The sequence below is a fragment of the Grampus griseus genome (assembly GCF_964374135.1).
Source record: "Grampus griseus genome assembly, chromosome: 1".
NCBI lineage: Eukaryota > Metazoa > Chordata > Mammalia > Artiodactyla > Delphinidae > Grampus > Grampus griseus.
The window spans coordinates 60,608,161-60,622,901 of NC_139017.1; the positions used below are offsets into that span (position 1 = coordinate 60,608,161).

Below are 14,741 nucleotides of genomic sequence, written 5' to 3' on the forward strand. Positions count from 1 at the left end.
TTTTAAATTGTGGGGATAGTGCTGTAAAATCAAATTGTATCTTAGTAACTCTTTAGACTCTTTAAAACACGGTTCATGAGAAACTTGATAAACTGATAAAACAGCCAAGGCCCTGAGAGACCCACACCCGTGTCAGTGACAGAAGTCCAAGCTACAGATACTGAAGGAGCCCTCAGTCGCATTCAGGAAATGAAAGCCCTGTGACTGAGAATGAACCAAATGTACAGCTGGGAGGATGGTTTATGGACATTTAGGACTTTGGATTTTTGACCCACAGTAACAAGGAAACTTGATTTCAAAATTGGGCTTTAATACTTTGGGACCTTAATTCATAAGAGCGTTTAATGTGTGCCCTTTTAATTTCTCTGTGAAGAATTTGATACTGGTGGAGGTGTACTTTCAAATTTGCAACATTTCTATGATTTCTGAATTGTATTACTGGATGCTTTTATGTATTTAATCTTAGTTTGTCATTTAACCTCATCAACTTTCTATGGTTAGCTGTGCTGTGGATGGCTGGTAAACAAAAAGTTGTTTCTGATCATTGGATATGAGTAGCCCTGGAGTTAATTTAAATTAAAGCAATTTCTCACCCATATCAGAGACTTCTGGGATGAAACTCTAAGTCGACCACCAGTAGTTCCCAGAGGCCACTAAAATGAGTAACCCCATAAAAGTGTGAGCAGGACTGTCCTGATAAAGGTCTTTTCTTTGTCCTGAAGGGAGAGCCATATTCTGTTAATTACAGGCTTAAAGGCATAGTTGAGTGGGTTAAGAGATTGAAAACAACAGGGAAACATTAGTGAAACAGGGAAGCATTAGTGACAGTTTCCCTTCTCGTTCCTAATGGTACCAGCATGTGAAGGGAATTTGAGTAGTATAACTTTTAACCTCCCTGCTCTTATATTCACTGACACTGGCTAGGTGAGGTGACCTACTTGACTGGCAAAGTTGGGAAGAATAACTGGCCATGCTTTGCTAATCTCTTCTTTCCTTCATCTTGGGAGTGAGTCTGGTGATAGAGAGACAAAAGTTCTCTGCTCCTTTGTGGACATGCCCCTTTCACATGGGTTTGCCTGGAACCAACTTGCTGCAACAAAGTGGGTAAGTCTGGATAATTCTAGAATTCACTTGACAGACTCACTTGACTGTCTCATGAAACCCCATTTTCCAACATGGGCTCTAAAAGTAAAAAGTGACATAATGTGTGGGCTCCAGTGCAAAATGAAAATATAGTGCCTCTTGTTCAAACTGCAAAGAAAAAGTGTTGTTGAAAGTATTTGCACTGGGGTGCATAGTGTCCTCCCCAAATTCACGTTCACCTGGAACCTGTGAATGTGCCCAAGTAAATTCTTTTTTCAGATAGAATCGAGATAAGATGACATCATACTAGATTAGGGTGAGCCCTAAATGGATTCTATGGGTTGTTCTCTCTTCTCTTTTTCATATATGTCATCTTTTTCAGCAGAAGTGTTTGGCTAATATTGGGAAGTAACACGAGTAAGAAAGGATATGATAAGATTCCTTGGACATTCTTGTTTTTTAGAAAACAACTGCTTTCTTTCTGAACTTACTTCAAGCTGGAAGTAAGTTCAGATTCAAATGGAAAGCATGGCCTCCTGGAGCTGTTAACACCTTCATTTAGCCTTGGATGTGAGCAGTAGCACAGAATTCTGGTGGAACTCAGTAAGACTCCAAATGGGTACCAGATAAGCGTGTCATGGAAAGCACACCATAAGCAGGGTGAAAACTAGTTGTGAATGGGGCCGCAGGAATGGTGGCAGACACACATATTGCACATGTCTTCTCTGCTCATGCGTATATTTTATTGTCCTATAAATTTTACTTACAGAACGTAAGTTCAAAGATAAAATCATTAAGAATTTCAAGACAGCGATAGCACAGCATGAAACCAAGCAAGCGTGGGGCCCTTCTGAGCATGGTTCATGCGGGACTTGATCGACTGGTAAAAGAGCCAAGGCTCTGGGATACCCACACCATGTCAGTGACAGAAGTCCAAGCTACAGATATTGAAGCAGCCCTCACTGCCACTCAGGCACAGAAAGGCCTGTCACTGAGAATTAACCAAAATGTAAATTTAGGAGGATAATTTATGGACTTTTAGGACTTTGGATTTATAACCCACATTAACAAGAAAACTTCATTTCAAAAGAGAGTGTGAGGTCTTCATGTTTGCTTTGGTTGTTGAGGGTCCTTTGTGGTTACATATCAGTTTTGGAGTCGTTTCTTCTATTTCTGCAAAAATAGGGGATTTTGATAGGCATTGCTTTAAATCTGTAGGTAGCTTTGTGTAATATGGACATTTTAACAATAGTTCATGAGCGTGGGATGTCTTCCCATTTATTTATGTTTTCCTTAGTTTCTTTCAATAATGCTGTAGTTTTCAGTGTACAGTCTTTCATGTCTTTGGTTAAGCTTATTCCTAAGTATTTTATTCTTTTTGATGCTATTGTAAATGGAATTGTTCTCCTAATTTCTTTCTCAGATTGTTCATTGTTAATGTGCAGAAATGCAAGTGGTGCGTATATGTTGATTTCATATTCTGCAAACAAACTTTGCTAAGTTGTTTTATTAGTTCTAATAATTTTTTTTTGAAATATTTAGGATTTTCTACATCTTTTTCAATAGTTTCCCTTTCAGCCTAAGTGTATCCTTAAATCTAGGGGACATTTTGACCTCCATCTTAGGCTTTCATCTTAATTCTCAACTTCTTCAGAGTCTTAGCTGGTTAGTGTTCTCCTCATTGTTTGCCACTTTGGAGAATCCAACAAAATGTTCTACTCAAGGGGAGCCCTCTTTTCTCTTCCACCTCTGAACCTGAATATCACTTATTCCTTACTTCATTCTCTTAGAACTTAGCATTCGAAGTTTAAATGGTGATCTTTCTTAAAGGAGGTCAATGTGCTCACCGAATTCAAGACCTCTGGTGAGTTGTGACAAGTGCGTAGGAATCATATTAACTTCTTGACTGTTACCCCCCTGGAAACATTCCTAAAGTGGCGTTTGAGCTTGATATTCAGGTTTATTGGACACCGCATTAAAGAGTTTAACAGAATAAGAGTAAGCTGGTCTTTCCTAAAGCAGACTTTATCCAAGGGCGACCTTGTAGCCACCTGCATCAGGCTCATCCTCGTTGAGTCATTGAGTGCCCTCAACCCCCCTAAACTGTAAACTCCTTATAGACAAGACTTATGTTTTACAGCTCTTGTTCCCCTTCCCTATACCTAAACATGCCTGGAATAGAAGGTGCCTCTACGAACAGGTGTTGCTTTATTATAAACTACAGTTAGTACATGTATATGTTCATTTCCCTCTGGGAAAGGAGGCTACATTCCACAGGATTCAAATATCAAGCCCACAGATATATAAATGGTTGTATAACTATCCTCCCTCTATACAACTGTAAGATGATCATATCAAAGTATGGTCATTAATTGTTTTTTTTTTGTTTTTGTGGTACGCAGGCCTCTCACTGTTGTGGCCTCTCCCGTTGCGGAGCACAGGCTCCGGACGCTCAGTCTCAGCAGCCATGGCTCACGGGCCCAGCAGCTCCGCGGCATGTGTGATCTTCCCGGACCGGGGCACAAACCTACGTCCCCTGCATCGGCAGGCTGACTCTCAACAACTGCACCACCAGGGAAGCCCCCCATTCATTGTTTTTAATTGCAAACAGATAATAAGCAAAGTGAAAGGAACTTCTTCCAACAAAGTAAATGCCAAAGTTCAAAAAGTCAAATTAATATGGGGTTTGTTACTATTCTAAATAGTAAAGAACAATGGCAAGAAATGTCACAGTGTTGGTTGCTATTAACATCTTTTCGTTTTCCATTACAGTTGTTTATATTATCTTCATGGGATATCACTGAAGTTATCAAGTTATCTTAATAGTCAAATTAAAAAACAAAATCCCTTGAAATGCCAATACAAAGAAAAATGAGTCAGAACATGAAAAAATGTTTTAGACAAGTTGACAGCATGTATTCTTTGTTCATATCTCTTTTTGAGAGAAGTTCCATCTTATTCACACCCACATGTACAATAGACTGAATAAAATAGAACCCCATCACTCAATGGTGATAAAAAAAGGAAAGTCAAGCTGGTTCCAGAAAATTCCTCTATTTATTCCTAGTATCTGGTTGCATCTGGCAAAAAAGAGCATTTTGAAATATTCTCTAAATTTTTGTATTATATTTTATAATAATTTGCTTATTTATCTCAATGTAAATATTAAAAACGCATGAGAAATATTTTAACGTTTAGCATTTGACAATTCCTGTCTATTTCATTAATGTTTCCTTTGCGTCCTATGATGATCTTTTGGGATAGACAGCACACACCACTCTCATACTCCCCAGACTCTACAGCCGCATACATGTGCAAAATAGCTTGTGGGTCTGCGTTAACATACTCTTGGTTGAGGCAGGAAGGCTGTAGAGTACATAGTTTTTACACCTGAACATTTTAAGTGTTTTTGGAAAGTAACCCTAGTTTGAGTGCAAGTTCCATCGATTTATCAAATGCATCTCAGGTATACCTAGGTATGTCCAGTAAAATGGTAAGGCTATATTACTGGGAGACTATTTACATGAGCAAGTGGAAAGACATCCGTGAAAGAATATATTATAACCAAGAGTCACATATAATATGTCAATCAAATAGAATGTAGATCCCAGAAACATATCCACACATATAAGGACATCTGATTATTCAACAGACCTGCAAAGCCAATTTCGAGGAGAAAGGATAGTCTTCTTGACCAATGGTGCCAGAAGCATATAGCACACGGATACTGTGCATAGATAGCCATATGCAAAAGTATGACCTTTGATCCCTACTTCACACCACATGAAGAATTAACTAAATGTAGATCAAAACATAAATCTCTAAAACGTGGACAAAATCCTTTTGACCTTGAGTTAAGCAAAGATTTCCTAGAGATGACACCAAAAACAAGATCCATAAAAGAAAAAAAGTGATAAATTGGGTTTCATCTTTGGAAGCCATTATTAATAAAAGAAAAGCCACAGGTTGGAAGAAAATATTTACAAATTATATACCTGAAAAGACTTGTGTCTCTAACACGTATAGAACTCTCAAAACTCAGTAATTAGAAATTTTTTTTTAAATTAACAACATGGGTAAAAATATTTAAAAAGAGATCCTGCCAAGGAGGTGTACGGATGCAAATAAGCACATGAAGTTGCTCAATGTAATCAATTATTAGCTAAATGAAAATGAAAGCCCCAGGAGATACCACTACACACATATTGAATGGCTAAAATTAGAAAAGTCCAGCCACACCAAGTATTGGTGAGGCAGTGTAGGAACTGCAAGTCTTTTACACTGCTAGTGGGAAGGAAAATGGTACAGTCACTTCAGTCAACAGTTTGGCTGTTTCCTTATAAGTCGAACATACACCTGCGGTATGATCCAGGCTTTCTGCACCTAGATATTTATGCAAGAAAAATCAAAGCATATGTTCATACAAAGACTTGTACATGGATCGTCACAGCATCTTTATTTTTAATAGAATTGTAACAACCTCGAGCCCCCATTAACAGGCAAATGAATAAACGTACTGTGGTATACTCATACAGTGAAACACTACTCAGCAAAGTGATTGACTATTGATACCCACAAAAATATGAATTACTCTAAAAAACATTACATTGTGTGAAAGAAACTAGATAAAAGAGTCCTCACTGTGTGAATCCATTTATGTAAATTTCTAGAAAATTGGAAACACGTGTCTAACGATAGAGTGATATAGCATATCAGTGGTCACTTGGGGATGTGGAGGGGTGGAATGTGAGGGGAAAAAGGGGCTTTATGAATGAGGCATAAAAACACTTGCAAGTGATGGATATGTTCCTTCTCTTGATTGTGTTGGCAGGTCCATGGGTATATGCATATTTCAGAACTTAAATTGTGTTCTTTAAGTATGTGCAGTGTAGTGTGTGTCCATTCTATTTAACAGAGCCATTAAAAAAAGGCTAAGAACAGACGTTTGTCTCAACAAACAAATGTAGCAAAGAACAGAAAAGTCAAGTACAGTATGATCTCTGTCAGTTGAATTTTCCTACAGTTTATTTCCCTCAAAAAATATATCCCAGTTCTTAAAAGAGATGGGACTCTTAATAAAAGGTAAAAAAAAAAAAAAAAAAAAAAACCGGCAAAGCCATCAGCAGGGTGATCTCCAGCTACTTTTCAATTGTGGGACACTAGGTGCACGGTGCAGACATGCTAGGATGTTTGTTCTTTCTGCCCAATATTTTAGAGAGGATATTAAACACCCCTGTTTAATGCCTGCAAGTGATGGCCAGAGTGGAGTTTGGAGAATGATGTCTGTGATCTTTAATACGGTGGTGCCTTTGTAAAGAGTCTCAGAATTTCCAGGGTAATTGTGGAGTCAACTTCTTTTTGTTTTTTGGATGATATATATGTCTAACTCACCTCAAGAATATATCCACGTAGACTTGAAGTTAGGGATCAGCTGGTGTAAATTTGTGTGGTTATCTCCTGACCTAACCATTTAGCTTCTTCTTTTTCCTTGATTGTAGTTAAGCTTCATCTTGCCTCAGGGCCTTTGTATTTGCTATTCCCAAGTTTTGGAAATATTATTTCCAGAAAATTTTTCCATAAATGATTCCTTTCTATTCTTTGGCACTCATCTCTTAAAGATAGTTTTTCCGTGATTGTCCTACCAGCCTAACTTAGTCCCAATTTATCAGATTACTTTACTTCTTTCACAGAATAATAATAAAAACAAATATTATCTTTGGTGTCTCTTTGTATTTAGATGAACTTCTTCCCAAAGAACTCAAGCCCCACAGTGACAGAGGTTGTTACCTTTCTTATCCCTTATTCTGTGTCTTAGAACTGTGTCTGGCATGTAGTAATCACTCGAGGTCTGTTGACTGTGTAAAGAATATGTGAGTAGATGAACAGATTTGGAGTTATTTAAGGTCGCTCTTAATGATGGCTGGTGTTGGTGATTAAATTAAAATTGTAGGTTTTAGAGTTGGAAGTGATCTTGCTGAGTCTCAGAGCTACGGCAAAACTCTCCCTACTGTAGCATCCCTGACAGATGATCAAGTCTGAGCTTGAATAACTGTATATGAAAGACCCTAACCAGGGCAACCTCGTAGCTGTCTTCAAGCAGATCACAGCCTTCCATGGGAGTTTGCTCCCTATTAGTCAGCTGTAATTAGGAGAAAACGGTTTGATTTACCCAGAATCATCTTCTCTCAGTCTCCTTGTTCTAGTTCCTAGAGAATAGACAGGACAGAGTTTCCTCTAAATTACATCCTTAGGGTTTGCTCTCCTGCTTGTAATAAAATAAACACCACGCTATGGCAAAATTCCCCTTGATTGTCTGCCACTTGTTGCTACATTCCTTGTTAGTGTTTAGAAATAATTTGTCTTAATGTTCCACATTATAATTGATGGAGTACAGAAATAAAAGAGATCTCGGGTTTATGTCAGAAGCAATCAGACAGATATTTTAACTTACCCTTTTAATGTATTTAATGCTGACACTGTGAGGAATTGAGGAGTGTAGTCACCGCGTTATTGCCATTGCTGAAAAAATGTATTTATGGTCACTTTGAAAGCATTAGTGATGGCAGAATTCTCAGCTACATCTTAGAGCTGTGAGCATTTCTCAAAAAGTTGTGATACGAAACACCTCTGCCTTTTCTTGTATTTCTGTTACATTCAACTACTTCACAAAAAGCATTCGTCATATTCCTGAAATAATGATAGGCTTAGTTGAGATTCTTTTGGGTCCTAAGGGACCAACATGTGTGCATAATAGTGTCGAGTAACACAGAGCCTGGATGTTTGGCTCCAGACTGAAAGCCCCATGGAGTCGTTTTTTCACATCTGTTCACCAATGTGTATGAATGGGAGAAAACCAAAGATCTGGTTTGTTTGATCAAGGGGAGCCACACTCCTTTTACTTTTGCTGTGACAAACAAGTAAAGAGGTGTAAAATATCTGAAAAGAGCCTCTTAAGGTTTGGTAGAACGCTTAAGTGGGATGTAGAGAATATACAGCAAAAAGAAAAGCAAGTGAGTACTGCTGGCAAACTTTTTCAAGGACAGCTAACAAATTAATAATAGTAGTAACAACAATAGTAAGATTGATTTTAAAAGACTTAAGAGTGGCATGGATTCCGAACCACTCTACATGTATTAACTCCACGCCACAGCCCTGTAAAATGGGTGAGGTTATTAAGCCCTTGATTTTCAAAGAGGAAGTGAAACACAAAGAAGTACCACTCCTGAACTCCCACCACTAATAAGTGGTGGAGCTGGGGAAAAAAGATCCAGGCAAATTAATTTTAGAGTTAGTGCTCTTCACCCGTAGGTTATATCCCACAGGTAATATTTGCACATTTTGAAATCACTTTACAAATACTATTTTTACCCCTAAAGTACACAGGGAATACCCAGGGAAATTGGCATTCTAATTATTTTTATATCTTTGCCAATAATCTGTTAACTTTTGGCAGTTCAGTATCCTTCCCCAACTTCTTAAAAATTCAGCCTACAATCCAAAAAAATAAGGGCTAGTGAAAATAAATGTCTTGTAAATCCAGTTCAAGAGAGCAACTAAAAACTAAGGCCCCCAAGGATGTAAAAGAGAAAGCAAAGGAAAAGAAGAGACAAGAAGCCCAAACCCTATGATTAAGCTCCACGTTGTTAGGTAAAGGGGCATTTAATTAATGCTTCTTTAATACCATGTGCACAGAGGCATGGCTCTACAGAAGCCAAGGAGTCTCCCTTTCATCACTGATTCATGGTATGCACCTGGCAGGGTCACTTCCTTCTTTGAGCCTCAAAGCTTTTCATGAAGACACTGAGGGAAATGGAACAAGGTTAGCTCTCACAAGCCAGCTCTCATGTTCTCTCATGTTACCTGTGAGTCTAGGTAAGCGCCGAATGTCTTTAACATGACAGATTATATTTTTTCTTAACCATTTCTCTTCTCCTGATTTTTACGTAATTTCTAATACATAGTAGAATAGTAGAGAAGAAAACACCACACTGAAAAGTAACCGACACACTAACTTTCCATTCTCATTTCACTGCCAATTCAGCCAAACGCTTTCTGTAGAATTCTGATGCAGACCATGAAAACACACTGTAAGTGTTCCAAAGTCTTTTCCATATTTGGTAGTCCTGTGATTTCCATTGGCAGAACTATCTTGGACTGTCATCTGAAAATCTATCAAAAAGAAATTAAGTAATAGGAATTCATATCAATGGTACTGGAGAAAGAAATCCTTGAACTTATCTTACTGTGTGAACCTTCATCCATGTACAAAATCAACAAGAAAGTTTAAACTTTAAAGGCAACATATTCTCATGAATATAAGGGAGAACATAACACAAATAATATACAATGCTAACATTATGTACATACACATATATACAAGTGGTCTTGAAATATATTCCCAGATATTAATTGGATTAAAGTTTGGGGCATTAAAGCATTTTTTCTCATAGAGAGCATTATTCTTTAAGGCACATAGAGACACACATATCTGCCCTGCTGGCCTCTCACAGTTTCAGTTGATTCCACTCATGTCCCCAGTTCATTTCCCCATATATTTATTCTCGGATTAGTGATTTTTGAACAGATGTTCCTCTCTTTAGAAATACCTGTGCCATGACCGCAGAGTACTCAGATTTCTTTTTGGCATTTGGCGGCAGATGGTGGGGAAAGTGATGAGTTGTATGACAGGAGAGGTACAAGGTGAACCTTAGAGTAACTAAGACTTTATGCGTAGTTCTTAATCCCAAAGGGAAAAGAGAAGGATAGCAGCGAAAGTCATTGGAATAAAGGACCTCTGAGATGAATCAGCATTAGGATAATTCATTGGTTACTGACTGTCCAGTCGGTTTAGGTTATAAAGTATTCCTGAGTGACTGCATCACTTTATGAAAGGTTCTACCTAACTATAGCTTTCTTTTGCTGAAATTAGTTTATATGGCAATAATATGCATAGAGAATGGCAATTGTGAAATCATGTCTTCCCCAAATTGAAGACACTTGTTAAGGTACAAGTTTACCCAAGACTGCAAATGATTTATCCATACTATACTAACTGAGACTGTGTCTTACCATTCTTGTTTGTTAAAGGAGATAACAAGGCTAACTTTGAGTAATAGCAGGATACTTAGAAAATACTTTCAGGTTAAGTTTTGTAAACAAAGTTCAGTGTTTACCCACCAAAAGCAAATCAGCTCATTTAGTATTGCAGGAAATGCCTTCATACTTTTTCACTGCCACTAAAGGAATTTAAAACACCTGTTGGATATATTCCCTCCTAGAATGCCATTTGTACACTTATTCCTAATAGGGCCTGTTATTTTAAATGCAAACTCGTATTATAAGGCTCAGAATTGATACTCAGTATTTTTAGTGATCACATGGTTTAGGGTTCTCAGATTTGGGCTCAGACTTGCATTTCAAGCATTGCAATGTGGGCCTGTTAAATGATTTCCTTGCAACCAGGAAAAATTGTTTATCTGAATCTGAAGTCCAATTAAAAAAATGTGATAGTGGTGATAGTGGTTGATGAAGCCGACTAGCGTAGCAGCTAGGGCAGTTATAGACAAGTTACATTTAACCTCTCTGTGTCTCAGTGTCTTCCTCTGAATCTGAGTTTCTTCTCAATGGGGATAGATACTGGTACCAATCTGACAGAGTTACTGTAAGAAATGAAGGAGTTCACAAATTTCCTAAAGGCTTAATGTTTGGCTTGTCGTTACTAAATGCTGGTAATTATTAGTAAAACAATATCCCTCTATTATTTATTATATCAAAATAATAATGATAAGAGCCTGTTATTTTAGTAGTTCGATTTTTTGGTCATGTAATTTAGACTAACTCATATTGTTTAAATGTGAAACCAAGAAGAAAAACAGTTTTGTTTTGTTTTTTTTAACGTGGTCAAGGAACCCAAATCACCTAATTCAGAAATGTTTCTAACTTGGCATCTGCTTTTAATCTGTCACAGCCAGAGAAAGTTTAATGTCTCAGAAAGTGACAGCCTTGTATTTGTGTAGCATAAAAAAGAAGATATATGCTAGATAACATATATACCCCTTATCTTAGTCATGTCACATATAATGCAACACTATTCCTGCTGGGTTCAAACATTGTGTTCCAGAGCCTACCATTGCCTATTATCAGGAGCAAGAAAGCGTAAGAACCGCATGTGTTTGCCCTTAAGTTGGTCTACAACACAGATACTGTCAATCAGCCTCTGATAGTACCCTCCCCGTGGACAACCTTCTGTGCCCTTTTGAGCATGCTCAGATGGAGTCTACCATCAGTGTGGTGGGACTTCACTTCGCTTCAAGTGTGTCCAAGTTGAAGGGTGAAATTAACAAATACTAACCAAATTTGTGGCTGTCCAAACTAGGAAAATAGTTAAAGAATCAGGACATGAAGAATCAAGCAAATACTCATTCGGCGTCAACCCAATAAAAAAGCTTGGTGAGAAAAAAGTTGCCAAAGATGAAAGCCCAGAATAGTGCTACTTTAGCCTAACCACAGTGTCAAAGCAAATGACACACATACACACAAACGCAAAAGGAAGCCCTCTTCACACTAATGCCCCCAAATCCTTTATGGGGCTTCAAACTGAGCAGATTAGGTAGGTTGATGGTTGTCATTTACGGACTGGGTCCACCTAACAAGACTGGTTACTAACAGAATATCTCTGTTTTGTCATTTAATAGACATCCCAAACTTAATATAGCTTGCAATCAAATACACACATAGTCACTCATGCTTTTCCTGTAGACTTTCCAAAACAGAAAAGCGCAGCTCCATTCTTCCTGGTGCTCAGTTACAAAATGTGATTCATGTTTGAAGTTTTTCTTTCTCTCTCCTTTCACATCCAATACACAAGCAAAATGTGTCAGTCCTATCTTTGAGATAGAACCAGAATTTGACAGTTTCTCGATTTTTCCACTGTTACCACTCAAGATTAAGATTTCGTTATCTGTCATCTTAATTATTATCCCTCTGAACTGTGTACTTAACACAGTGGCCGGAGAACCCTTTGAGAATCTAAGTCAGAAGAATTATGTGACTTCAGTGTCTTCCCCTTCATCATAGTTGAAGCTGAAGTTCTTAAAATGCTGGAAAGTTGCACCATGATTACCCTCGACATTATATATTTGATCTCATCTCCTCCACCTCTACTCCTTGCCCACTCTTTTCCAAACACCTTATACTCTTTAGTCCTTGATGTTCAACAAGTATAGTAGGAAGGCATTTTCACTTGCTGTTCCCTTTACCTGAATTGCTGTTGTCTTTACTATCTACAGTACCCATCCACTTACTTTTTTAGGTCTTTTCTTAAATATCACCGTCTCCATTTTGAGGCCTTGCTTGCATTCCCTGTAATAACCTGCAGCCCCACTAATACACCCTACCTCCTTAGGAGCCTCCCTTCTGCTGTAGAATCTGTTGAATGAATGAATGGAGTGAGCTATGTCTAATTTCCAAAAAAATAAACATCAACCGTGAACACTTGTTGAGAGACGGATTCAGGGTATAAAGAATAAAAGAAGTGTAAATTCAGGCCTTACCATTCACCATCCATTCCCTCAGGGTTCTGTTATGGTGTATCTTTGAATAAAAAGCACAATTTGATAAGACCAATTAATAGCTTAAATTCGTTAGAATCCTAAACCTTTTATAGTAGAAATGTGATAAAAATTGTGTCAGAGATTCTCAACAAAATGTTAGCGAATTGAAGCAAAAAAGGATAAACACAATTGTATACCATGATCAAATGGGATTTGTGTCAGGTACGTAAGGCTCGTTCAACATTTGAAAATTAATTAATATAATCCAACCAAGACAAATAAAGGAAAAAAGACATATAAATACATGTGGAAGAAGCATTTGACAAAATCCAGCGTGCACTCATGAGAAAAACTCTCAGTGAACTAGGAATAGAGAGGGACTTTCTTAACTTGATAAATACGACCTACAAAAAAACCAATAGCTAACATCATACTTACTGGAGAGAAACTCAATGCTTTCCCACTAAGATTAAGCACAAGGCAAGGATGTCCTCCTTTATTATAACTTTTCAATATTGTGCTGCAAGTCCTTGCTAATGCAATAAGGCAAGTAAAGGAAATAAAAGGTGTACAGATTGAGAATGAAGACATAAACCTGTCTTTGTTCACAGGTGACATGATCATCTATGTAGAAAATCTTAAAGAGTTGACCCAAAACTCCTGTAACTAATAAGTGATTATAGCAAGGGTGCAGGATCTAAGGTTAATATACAAAAGGCAATTGCTTTCCTATATACCAATAATGAACAAGTGGAATAGGTTTAAAAATAAACCGACACTATTTACATTAGCATTGCCAAAACTGTAATACTTCTGTATAAATCTAATAAAATATGTACAACCTCTATAGGAGGAAAACTACAAAACCGTGATGAATGAAGTCAAAGAATAACTAAATAAATGGAGAGATATTGCATGTTCATGAATAGGAAGACTCGGTATTCTCAAAATGTCAGTTCTTTCCAAGTTAATCTATAGAAATTCAGTGCAATCCCAATCAAAATCCCAGCAAGTTATTTTATGGATATTGGCAAACTGATCCTAAAGTCCATATGAAGAGGCAAGAGACCCAGAATAGCTATCACCTCATTGAAGGACACAGTTGAAGGAATGACACTACCCAGCTTGAAGACTTATTATGAAGGTGCAGTAATCAAGACAGGGTGGTATTGGTGAAACAACAAGTAGATCAATGGAACAGAATAAAGAGCCCCAAAATAGACCCACATAAATACAATCAACTGGTCTTTGGCAAAAGAACAAAGACAATACAATGCAGCAAAGATAGTCTTTTCATCAAATAGTGCTGAAACAACTGGATGTTCATAGTTAAAAAAAAAAAAATCGAGACACACATATATATAAATATACACTGTATACATACATACATACAGTGTACATATACTGTATATATACACACCCATATATCAATATATATATACAGCATGTTCACATGTATACTATATATACACATACATGTAAACAATATGTACACACAAATATATAGGCTTCTATGTATACTGTATATAGTACTTACACATATACTACAAACGCACGCACATATAAACATGTGTATACATATATATATAATATGTATACACACATATAGAAAGTAACAGGCTTGTATATATTCAGTATTTTTACATATATAGTTTTGTTTTAAGGAGTTGACTCGTGACCATGAGGCGGGCAAGTCAGGGCAGGACTCTGGGCAGGAGACACAGGGAAGAGCTGATGTCCCAAGGCCATTGGAGGAACAGTTCCCTCTTTCTAGGGAACCTCATTTTTCTCTCCAGTCCTTCAAGTGATGGACGAGGCCCACCCACGCCGCGGCATTGACAATCTCCTTTACGCAAAGTGGACCAATTTCAGTGTTAATCTCTTCTGAAAAATACCTTCCTGGCCACATCTGGAATAATGTTTGTGGTTGCCGGGGCCCCACGCAGTGCGCACATGAGATTAACCATCCCCGTGGCGATGATGACACTTTATTTTCTCCCTTGACCATTGTCACTACTATTCCAATTAAAATGGCAGTGCTATGAGGGCAGGGCATTTCCTTTTTTGCCAGTACTGAGCGTCCGCGGTCTGGTGCCTAGCATAGGC

The 14,741-nt window shown here is 37.7% G+C and overlaps 1 protein-coding gene across 1 annotated transcript in view; it reads left to right on the forward strand.

Annotated features, from left to right (window-relative positions):
- Positions 1-4,172, forward strand: part of LOC309823658 (uncharacterized protein) — a gene marked incomplete at its 5' end in the record, with an annotated part of 38,300 nt that extends 34,128 nt beyond the window's left edge. The window contains one exon of the mRNA XM_082656137.1: positions 3,486-4,172. The remainder of the gene's footprint in view (positions 1-3,485) is intronic.
- Between the last annotated feature and the right edge of the window lie 10,569 nt (positions 4,173-14,741).